This window comes from Rattus norvegicus, chromosome 14, assembly GCF_021556685.1.
Source record: "Rattus norvegicus strain SHRSP/BbbUtx chromosome 14, alternate assembly SHRSP_T2T, whole genome shotgun sequence".
NCBI lineage: Eukaryota > Metazoa > Chordata > Mammalia > Rodentia > Muridae > Rattus > Rattus norvegicus.
In genome coordinates this window covers 68,472,541-68,485,219 of record NC_141547.1, presented here as the reverse complement: position 1 = coordinate 68,485,219, position 12,679 = coordinate 68,472,541, and positions in this window count along the sequence as shown.

The following is a 12,679-nucleotide window of genomic DNA, read 5'->3' as shown; positions in this document are numbered from 1 at the left end:
TCCTTAACTTTGAGTAAACCGGTACTCATATCTGTATTTCTAGATCTTGCTCTGAAGTCAAAAGACTTATGGATCTTTGAAACGAAACATGAGATCAAGTTTGAGGCAGGATACACAGAGTACAAACTTTTAGTTTGTCACATTTTCTTAATGGTGGGATCATACATTGTACCTTGCTTATAGTGGGCAGATACTCTAATGGTGAACTATTTCCCCAGCCTTGAAGCACTTCTTAAACAGGAAGTCAAGGAAATTCCTTAAGAGTGAAATTAAGAAATTACTGATAGAGTGGGACAATCAGCTTCAATGAGCCCTATCTTTCTTGAAGTAGGAAAACAAAAAATTGAAACATTGCCAACATAATATTATAGATCATTGAAAAACATCCCAAATTCTACTCAAATGTGTGCTTGTACAGATAAAAGAATACAAACACACACATACATACATACATACATACACACACACGCACACAGACACATACACAAACACACACAGAGAGAAACGAAGAAAATGAATACCACATTGACAAAAGATTCTGAATTATATGCTGTGCTAAATAGCTACTAAGAACACCATTTGAAGGAAATGAAAGTGAAATATGGACAATGAAATTTTATATGAGAATAACAATGTTTTTCTACAGATGTCCAATACTTTACGCATTGTAGAAGTACAGATTTTAAATTTCACAGCCCATGTAATCTCTTTGTCAAAATGTAAGCAGGATTAAAGCAAGAAAACAATCAAGGCAATATATGGCAGACTTGACTGTCATAAAAAGAGTATGTTCTTTTAAAAATTATTTTGTTACTTTTTCTTTTTTTCTTATTTTTTTCCTGCTTCTCTACTTTTATTATGTGTAGCTCTGTTCTATCCTGTTTTGGAATATAGATTATGTTCCTAAATAGACTTCACTTGTTCTACAGTGTAAAATCGAGGTTAATTTTTCAAATAATAGTATTATATATGAAATGAATAACTGAGCTTTCCCAAGGCTTCTCTCCCCTCTCTTATTGCTCTCAAGCACTTTATGTACCTAGATGATGTCATCATACAACACACTGTCATTGCTATCCTAAATAGATATGAACAGAAAAAATATTTTTAAAGCTTTGCGAAGTAGTGCATGCTTGCAATAATCTTGGTGCTGGGGAGATGGAAGTAGGAGAATTTCTGGAACCCCTGGCCACCTCTAACCTACTCGCTCAGTTTCAGGTCACTGATACTAAGTCAAAAGCTGAATGGGGTCTGAGAAATGATACTCCAGGGAGACTTTCGGCCTTCACATATTAGCACACATATTCACCAGTACCTACATATACATGTGCACCTTTAAACAGATGCACATATAATTACATATGCAATACATAAAAAAGAATTATTTTAGTTGTTTAATCATCTATTCTTTCTCAAAATTCTTTTCTTTTTATGAATATACAGTTCGGAATTTATACATTTCAGTCATACAAAAAGAAATTTGGCAATATAGCTTGGTAATTCTATATGCATCATGAATTCTTTCAATGTCTATTTGTCCAAAAAAATCTATTTCTCTGTTATGTTTGAAAGATGGTTCAGTGAGAGCAGAATTCATGGGTGTTGTTTCCCTCTTTTGTCCCTTTTTATTCTTTGCTTCTTGGCATGCCAAGTCGGTTCTGTAGTTTTCCTCTTCTACCTGCAAATACTGTGTTTACTCCCAGACAGCTTGCCTCTTTCATAGATTTAATTTTCCTTTTTTTTTTCTGGTTAAATAACAGACATCGGTGGTGATTATTATTTGTCCTCATAATATTTCGCTATCGGTCTTTGCAGAGCTTGTCTCTATTCTGCATTTTTTTTCCAGCTTCATGGACCGTGTTTTCTTGTTTAGCACAGGTTCTATGAGCTTATTGGCCATTACTGCTACACATATTTTTAAGCTCTTTTCTCTTATAATTGTTCTTTAATTATGCATGTTGTGTAGTTTTCACATTTAGATCTTCTTTCCTAAGTTTCCTGGCTCATTTTGGTCTTTACCTCTGAGTTTGGGAGGTTTCTACTGGCTGAATTTTAGTATCCACACTATTTCTCAACCACACTCTTCCTTGTGTTCTCTAGTTATATTTCTAACATTTTCCAATTTCTTGCACTGTGTTTGTTTTTGTAGTTATCCCTAATTTTATAAGAACCAAGAATGTATACATTATAATAACTTTGTGTCCCACATATGGTAATTTTAAGATCTTTGCCATAATGATGCTTGCTTCTTTTTCTTCTGAGGTATTTTGTTCAGGTGTGTAGTATCTCATGCTTTCTACATTTTCTAAAAGCTACTTATATTGGATAGATGACAGAAATTTAGGTGCATATGTTGGTACTCATAAGCACACACATTAAATTAGATGAGAATCATGCTGTTTAAAGTTTGCTAAACCTATGAGTACCTAAAGATTTGATTTACTTAATGTCATTTATTTATTATTTATCCCTTGACATATTCAGACATTTTAAAGAAACCCTTGGATGAAAACAGTCTGCGTCTTGAATCTCTTCTTTTGTAATCCAATGATGTGGTCATAAAACATGAAGAAAAGGCAGATATCTATGTTCTGTTGGTTAAATCTCATGCCTTCCATGGACCAGTGTCTAGGAAGTGTGATCTCCACAGTATTTCTCTTCTGGTACATTAGTTTAGAGCAGCAGCAGTGAAGGGAATGTCTTTCCTTTCCACTTGGTGGGACTAAGACCGGTTGTGTAATCTTTGTTCCAGTGGTCAACTCTTGCATGGTGGAAAGAACTGAATAGTATTTTATATTATTATTCCTTAATATCTATCAAAATATGAGTTATTTATTTTGGGCTTTTTCACTGGGAATGTGAAGTTATGGTTAGAAGTAGAATTATAATTTGTGAGGACATCTCTAAAATATGGACTCAGAAGGTTCTGCCTCTCTTATAGGTTCTCCCAGAGTCCCTCTTTTCTAGAATCTTATCGTTTGGGGGTCCTATATAATTCTTTGTTTACAATAGACCTACAACTTCTTTCCATTGCCCTGAGCTTGCTTTGCTTAGTTTGTGTTTATTTTCCACACTAATTTTTTTCTCTACCTGTATCTTAGAATCCTGAACGCTATAAAGCACTCAGAGGACAGAGAGAAAGAAGTAAATTAGTATATAGAATTTCCACAGGTGGCCAGCAAGTAGACTTATGCCATTGCACACAGAGCATGAAGGCGGTACTGACTTCTCATTTGGTTGCAAGGAGCCAGAAGACAAAAACGGATTGTTAGAGTTGATTTGAGGGCACGCAGAGCAATTCAGTGGGAAGCTGAGAGAAGCCAGTTTGAAATAGTCTGCTTGAAGAGGACTTTGAGGCAGAACAACTGATTTCAACTAGCCATCCAGAGTTCAGAAAGAAACAGAAAGACTGAGCTGACTCAACAGTAAACCGCTAAGAAAACAATTATATCTGGGAAATAAAAGATAATTTTATAAATATCCTCTCATAGGTATTAAGCAGGTTCAAAAGAGATGATACACACACACTATGTATGTATTTATTTTATATAATATGTATTTATATATTATCTATTCATAAATATGTGACATCTCATAATATATAATATAATGTATATTATACAAACACATATATATGTGTGTATAATAATTAGATATTAATCTCCTGAGTTCAGGAAATAGTTTCACATTGCTTGATATTGACTTACAAAATACTATGTACAAGATACTAAGAACATGACACCTTCTTGAGTGACTGGTAATGATAGGCTGAGGGAGATATAGTTTCCTTAATGATTTTGAAGACCAAACTTAGTAAAATTTTCCTTCACTGTCTCAGAGGCCAGTTTTAAAGGAAAACAAGGATTTTTTTTTATTTGTTTGTTTTATTTTAATGCTCCCAAAGGGCTGGAAAGAAGAGCATAGGATTCTTCAAATATATTGGTAAAGTTTCTGATCCTTCTTTCTTTGAGAAGTAAAGATCCACAACTCTTCTTCATGAAACTATGACTTCTTCTCTGACCATTTCCACTAAGAAAACTTTCAACACAAAATTGTATGGTGTTTCCTGGGGAACTCGATAACAAAACATCAGGTAGATTTGACTTTTTATCCAGAAAGCACATACCTGAGCACTTTTGCAGCTATAAATACCATGACAATTCAGTGGCTATGCAACCGTGAGAAAGTTAAAAGTTGGACACACACACACACACACACACACACACACACACACCCTTGCACACAACTGTACAGATACACACACACGTACAAACATTCCCAGATAGGTCAAATGTTACACTTACTTTATGTTCTAAATATAGTCCCAGTCTGACTGTACTGAGAACTCAGAGAACTGAACACAGAGCTACCACCTGAGACCATCATGACTGACCAACTTAAAAGACAGTTATTTATAATATTTCTCTCCCTTTACATAAATTCTAGATTGTTGTTCAACAATAAAGAACCAATTGGAATGTGTATTTATTAGCTATTTTTTCATGGTTTAATAAGAACATTTGTACTGATGCAATCATACAGGTTTTAATCAATATAAATTATAAATTAGTTGGTTATACAATAATGAACTAATTTAAAAATATGTTTTTTTCCAGAAAGACAAACTAATAGCACGTGCATAAAAGCTTAAAGGACTAATTTTAAGCAGTCAGTGTCAATGCTGTGGATGTGTGGGTCAAAGCTCTATTAGTGAGGTCAGTAGACTTACAGTCTGCATATGGAGGAGTCACAGCTTGATTGTTAAGGCTGTCAGTAAGTGAAGGATAAATAACAGGTCAAGGCCATCGTCTATGAGACTCTTCTCTTCTATCAGTGAGAGTCAGTGTTCTTACTAATTGGATGAGACTCTTCACTTTTTTTTTTTTACCAATATTCACTTATGGAAAGACAATCAAGTTACTCTAAATACATCACTTTAAAGGGAAACATCCAAACCAAATGCCCAGAAAAATCTTTGCCTATATATGTAGGTAGGTGAATCAGTCATAGTTGACCTATGAAGTTAACCATCATTTTATCTAAATAAATATGCAAAATATTGTCTTTTGAGATAGAGAGAGTCTCATTTCTTCAGCAGTCAAAATGCTGAGGAGAAATTAATATTTTTAAAGTTTCTTCTCATCATGCATAACTCTTCAATAACATAATTTATAAGGAAGTAATTAGCTACAATTTTAATCTAATGATATTCCTTACACAGTGTACAGCATACACTGAACATAATTGAATGAGAATATTTATATTGTTGATTCTAGTTCTGCCAAAGACAGAGACCAAATATATAAAAACAGGAATTATTCCTGTGGTCCCTCTGATACACATTTGAAAATACTTACAATGAGAAACTATATTATTGTTCCTATGTGTATAAACTTGAAACTGGGACAAGGAAGGCAAAAATGCAATCCTTTGTAAACTACTTCAGATATGCTGATGATTTTTTCTAATTAACTATTTTGTTGATCATTTAAATTACCCAGATGCTCTCTCATTTCCATGTTGTTCACAGCCACATTCCTGTATATGATTTGATGTTTAAGGACAAACTGCTCATGTACTTGGTAGTTCCATAGTCAGGAAATATAAATCAAGACTTCTGTCATGAGTTATGTCTTGAGCATGTCAATATACACAGCTAAAAATCTGACAAAATTTTAGCATTTTTCTTAGCTAAATTCATACATTTTTGCTCACTCAAGAGAAGAATCAATAGTAAATATCTGTATCTGTCACATACCACTTTTTAGCTCTTTGGACTATTCTAAAACTATTGTCTAACTTTTGGATAAACACTTTTAAAATTATTAATCCTTTGGAATTATATGGTTCTTGATGTCATTTTTTACCTTCATTTTCTACTACTGTACTTCTGCATTAGATTATTGGAAGGTAGCTAATATTTTTTTATATATCCATTTACATCATTCCCACATCAAACATTTCTTTTCCCTAGAAAGACTTGTTAGGTGAAAACCGTTTAATACCTCAATGAAATGAAGGTGATGCCAGACTGAGGAAGCATCTAAAAAGCCAAAAGATTCAAGGAAGGTGTGTGTGTGTGTGTGTGTGTGTGTGTGTGTGTGTGTGTGTGTGTGTGTGTGTGTGTTTTGAAAAGCTTGTGTTAAGGATCAGTGGTAGAACAAAGTTTGGGATGTTGACGGTTTTAACCAGAATGTGTGTACTTAGAATGAAATACAGAATTGGGCACACACTTGGATCACAGACAAATAGTAAGTAGAAGGACTCGTGCTCATGCTTACAAGAGGCCTGTATTTTCCACCTGCATTCAAGGTAGTCTTTTGGTTGGGTTATCATTGATAGAGAGGTACATGGGAAACAGAATGAGGTTACATGCTGCTTTGTTGCATTCATTAGAATATGATTCTGAACGTAAGTTGAGGATGGCTCTCTGGTAGGATCTCAGTTTTACTGAAGTATGCTCATTTTAAAATCTATAAATCCAACACACACACACACACACACACACACACACACACACACACACACACACAGGTACACCTTACTCACACACCATAATTTCTAATAATGATCAATTGCTGTTAATATCAAATGAGAAAAAACTTTATTTATCAATATTTTAATAAATGGGAATTTGAGTAAAATATAATTCTACTATTGAGTAAAATATAAATCTACTATTTGAGTAAAATATATTCTGAAGTATATTTTTTCTCTTTTCAAATATTCGTAGTATCTTTTCACTTTGTTCCTTCTCTTGGTTTTATGAGCTGCTAGGGCAGATGTACTTCCAAAGAGGCTATAGGAAGCATTGTGCATATGTGCAATGAAACACGTAGAGATTTCTGGGTAATGTAAATGTCACCACTTGAGGGCATCCTATCATTATATTCTGTAATCAACCTGAACTTCTAAATCCACCACAAACCACGCTTCCTGACAGGAGGTAGGACGAAAAACAAACTCTCTTTGCTGTAAATGCTAAGTCCACTGTGAAAATGATAATTTACCAGACTAAACTGGCATTTCCTGGTGTCACAGGTCACTGAAGTCTATGTTTCAGGAAAGGCTAAGTCAAGAGAAGAGCAAGGAAGAGGCACGCACAGAAGCAGATGGGATCTTCCTGGCAAAGACCATAATAGGAACTCAGGCACAGAAAGCACTCTTTAAGCTAAAATGGTTTGGGCCAATCAAGAGACAACACGTCTGAAACTTTCTTTGAGCCTCTGGGAAGAAGCTGGAAAACATTCCAAAGGAGCGTCCTTTCATGAGAATATGGCACAAAGCCAGCATGGCCTCTGTAAGGTTTGACACTACTGGCTATGTGGAAGAATCTAGAAATGACATATCTGAGTAGAAGCTTTTGAACGATCTGAGGACTACTTTTGGTTTATGGTTGTTCCAGATTCCAATAAAGTTGATCGAATATCTTAAACATGCATAAATGTTTGGAAATTTTTAACTATTGATTGGATTCAATAAAACTTCCTCAAAAATTGAATAACAAGTAAAAAAAATAACCATTTTTTTCTGATGACTTCATTATTTTTTTAAAAAATCATCTGTGCTTACAGAAAAACAATCTGTATACATTCTGGGCAAAGTGGCGTGTTGTGTCTGTTACAAAAATTACGGCTGAAATCAGAGTAGACCTCATAAAGTTATATTAAGAGGTATTAAATTTCATTAAACTATATGATTTTTACTGACCATACATAACTTTTAAACTTTGGGAGCTCACAGAACCTGTGAAAAACCATTTAAGTTTTTAATTTTATATTTTATGCTAATGTCTCAATTGGTCTAACATCCTATGACACAGATGACTAGTAAAACTTTGTTATATCTAAAATTACATTGCCCTTCATTGCTGTTGGTGGGGGTAGATATAAATGTCTACTTAGGAGTGAATTATTAGTGGCCAGACTATATTTCTTGTTTGAAGAAATCTGAAGGCTTTTTATTTTTACTACATCAATTTAGTATTTTGAATATACTACAAAGGAGGGATATGGTTATAAAAAGAAGCATACCTCAGAAGCAATCTTAAGTCAATTACCCCCATATTTAATTCAAGATAGAGCACTTACATGAGCAAAGCTAATTCTACTCACAGAGCAGCTGATTAGTCCTAGGAAATTTGCTTGGAAACCGTTTAAACAGCTTTTAAATGAAGCGATCAGAGGAGTGAGAATCTTATTCTGCTGGTTTAACCTTCAGAATCAATCAGTGTTGTTAGGTTATTATCAGGCACAGTAGGTCAGTAGAGGGGCGAACCATGCTGCAGAGATAGTTGGTGAGAGTGGTACCTTTTAAAGGTCTGGATGTAATTTATGTTCTTAGAGATAAATCACCAATTATGTCCTCCAGGAAGATTTGTCAGAGTTGTTCTCAAAAGTCTGGTTTTGGCTTTCTAGTCTGTATGTTCTTCCATATAGAAGCACATTAGAACACAGATACAATGTCGTATATACGTATAGACATTTTCATTCTATACTTCCCTGGGACTAATAGCAAAGACTATGATAGGTTACATAACATGAGGTCATTTTTGTTTGGCCTTCTATAATAATTTTAGGATATACAAATATGTAGAGTTAGCAGGTCAACTATGTGTCTATGTATGTATATATGTATGTAGTATGCATACATAGTATGTAGTATGTATGTATGTATGTATCATCTATGTATCTATCGTCTATCTATCCATCGTTTATCTCCATTATGAATTGGGAAGACATTTATTATAGACAAATTATTGAAAGGAAAGAAAAAAATCACCAGGAAAGAAAGGTGCTGAGTTCTTGTTTGTTAGCAAAATCCAAGTTCCACCTTTATATATCCTGTACAGGAAAACAGTCCCCAAATTTATCTACCTGAGGGGAAATGAAAGCTGTTTCCAAATAGATTTTAAAAGTAAGAAGAAAAAGAGGCAAAGGGCATCATGACTATGAAATTTCCAATCAACCTATAAAAAGAGGGTAAAAGCCACTGATAGCACAACTAAATTCTTTTTCATCTATGCGACAAGCTGCTCCATTCTGTGAAAGAGAGTGAAATGAATGCCATGGCCTTTTTAAGTGGCACGAGGGATCTATTTAGTGTGAGAAGTGATTTGCTGAATAACCGTAAAATGCACAGATAGTTCTGGAAATCAGCTAACAGCTTTGATGTGGAGGTCCCCAGAAACCACATCTTACTAATATCTATTCTGCTTGCAATAGGCTCACCCCCCATCCCACTCCACCCCCGCATCATCTCTGGGCAAAACCATTAGAACAAAAGTCTCACTGTTTAAAACAGTAACAGTGACAATGGCAAGCACTAAGTCTTGAGTATGATAAAAATTAGGCACACAGAGATTGCTATTCAGTGACCATTAGTTCATTAATAAGGAGAAGAGAGAATGTGTTACGGAGTGTTCTTATAGCAGTAAATAGTTAACTGCTCTGTGCTCCTGTCCAGATTGGTCGTACACACGCATGTGCCCAGAAGCTGTCTGGATACAAATCACACACACACACACACACACACACACACACACACACACACACACACACACACACACCAATTAATTTTAGTCGGCCTTGACGAGCCCAAAGGCTGGGCAGTTCTAATCCTCCACCCAGCTAGCATACATTTCCATCCAGCATTCCTGGTTGAACAGCTAATTCTGTTTTCTCTTTGCTGCCCCATTTATTACCTTCTGGGCAGCTCCTCCCATAGGTCCACTTGCGTTTTCCACCTACATTTTAGATGAATTTTCTTCTGTTGCTCTAAATCTGATCCGTCTCCCTCTGAGACATCCTCTCTTCCTCCCAGTTCCTAACCCACACAAATCTTCAAGTCCCGACTCAGTCTACCTGCCCAGCCATTGGCTGTTGACTCCTTATTTGATCGACCCAACTGGGGACAAGCAGATCCCCAAATTTGGGGGCTGGATAAGTTCAAAGCATTAGAAAGGATCCCCAACAGTTCTATTAGCACATTTCGGCACAGGTTCTCCCCGTATGACAGAGGAGGCACGAATGGGTGATATACAGGTGTTAGGTGCTTTATACCCATGTGCCTATCAGGATAAATGGAAATATTAGTTTGTGCTGTAAATTGAATCTGTAACGTTATTCTTTTATAGTTATATAACTTAACAATGCAATTCTGTTTAATCTTATTTTATTCTGTTAAAATAAAGTCAAGCTATCTGTAGAGTCTGTTTTTACCCACTATGCCATGTTTTCTTCACTCTCATGGAAAAATGCTTGAATAAGCATATATTTATAATGCAACAAGATGTTGTCCAAATGTAAAACATAGCTTCTAACTTGATAATACATATATTAAAATTTAAATAAGTTAAGAAAATTCTGGTAAGATAAGCATATAGTTAAATATAGAAGAACATCAAGTTTTTTTCCTTTATTAGGAAATTTTAATTGTTGAAAAAGAAAATAGTACGGACAAGGCCACTAAAAGGGACAAAGTCAGTTTTTCATTCTTTTCATTACTATTGTTTTATGCCTATTATGTGAGCTCTGTGGTCAAATCTAAAATGATGGTTTGGGGTGATTAAGAAATATGTACATTCTAGGCTTGAGATTGACACACAGAAGTAGAGAAAATGGGGAAAGAGCAGAAAACATGATTTAGAAGATGGTAGTAGCATGGCAAGGTGGAATGTTTTTCCTTATATACATGTAACCTTCAGGGGAGTCACTTTTGTCCACCGAATAGTGAAATAGTCCCCTTATGTAAAATTATACAGATAAACGTCCTTATTTCTCTGCTACCAGGTGTTTGGTGACTGGGTGATACAAATGGTGAACTTTCAATTCCAGTAGCATAATGGTCCACTTGTCTTGAATAAATACCCCATTAAAACTAATGAACTGTTGAAAAATAAAATATTTTCTAAATCTTATTTATTGCATTACTGAGCAAACATGATAGAAAAAGAACCATCAGAATCCCAAAGTGGAGCAAAAACAGAAACCCTGGGGACCAAGTAATCTCTGCTGCCAGCTGGGGGTTCTAACGGAAGGCATTTCCATCAACACAGAAGGCCCTCAGTTTTGTATTTATATCTCTCTACACTTCCGACATGGAGAACCTAGCCGCTATATATGCATTAGACCTCCTCAGCTAAGAAATGTTTTTGAACAACATGGTTACATAGACCGAAAATTTTAGAATTATTGCAATTTTTACTCCTAAGTAGAGAATTTCCCCTTTCAAACTGCTCCGGATTTTAGAAGATTTCTCCTTTTCTTTTCACACTCTTCATAACCAGCAGTGAGAATTTAGAAGGAGTCCCAAAGAGGCCAGGCGATTGTTTATTGTCATTTATTCATGACGGTCTTATGATGCAGTTAACAGAATCATGCGAATCGTCTGATTTTAAAATAGTAGAAGAAACAATGCAAAAAATACGTTTGAACACCAGCTCATTGCACAGGATTTACATGGTGATTCAAGAATTTTGTATGAGATTAAAGAAAATATAAAAGCAGGCACTATAGTTAGTACTTCTGGATCATACTGAAATGTATTTTATTTGTGAATTATTTTTGGAAAGTAATTTACTAGTCTTCTCATCTCAGGTTCAAGGCTAAGATTCTATAACATGCTATAGATTTTAAAGATATAACTGGACAGATGGAGTCTTGCCTATAACCCCACCACTTGTGAGACAAAAGTAGGAAGATTGTTATGGATGTGAAGACAGCTTGAACTACACATGACCTTGACTAAAGGCCACACAGAATAATAACAATAATAACAAAAAGATTATTTACCAAGTTTTTTATGAGACAGGACTATTCTGGAAAAATGAAGACTGGAGGGGGCAATGAAAGCTGCCTACCTTGGGCTGGTTTTGATGATGCAGTAGCTCTTTGTGAGGGTCTATGTAAGCAGATTATCAGTTCCTCAGAGATGAGACTGATCCTTCCTGCTAAGTACAGGAGAATATGTCTTGAATGAATGCCTCATGACCTATTCTAGGAAAGGTGGAAGAATTCGTCCTAGGTGGTCTGAACCACTTCACAGTTGGAGGAAGTTCAGAGTGAAGCTCTTGCCTCTGAAGCTTTCTCGACTGTATAGTTCCTCACTTAGGGATACCATGGCACACACTCCTTTTACTTGTCTAGACATACAACAGAAACCTGCAGTCAAACTTCCGTGCAGGAACTCCTGCATTGTTATTACCCATAAAACATTATCCTCTTGATCATTGGCAGTCCAAGATGTTTCACCTAAATGTAAAGTAATTTATGTGTAACATTATGAATTTCATATCAGATTGACACCATTTCTTCCAAACTGCAGTCTAGAAATTTCTATTTGTAAAACAAAATGCATGAAAATATGCTGTTGACCAGATGAAAAAGTAATTCAGACAAAACTAATGCTATGCATATATTCATTAAATAGCTGTTATTAAAATATCAGGTCTGTAAAATGCTGCATTGAATGGTATAACATCATATGTCATAACCCTGTATAATATAATTTATCTAGCTTTAGCTATAGTGGTCATGATAAAATTGTCGCATCTGCCTCATAACAATGTATAACATGTTTAATGCTGCCTCCAATCATAGCTTTACCCACATCTGAGTAGCTCAAACTGAGAGTAGAAAAATAAAAGGATAAAATAAATGAGCCATTTATAAATTTTACT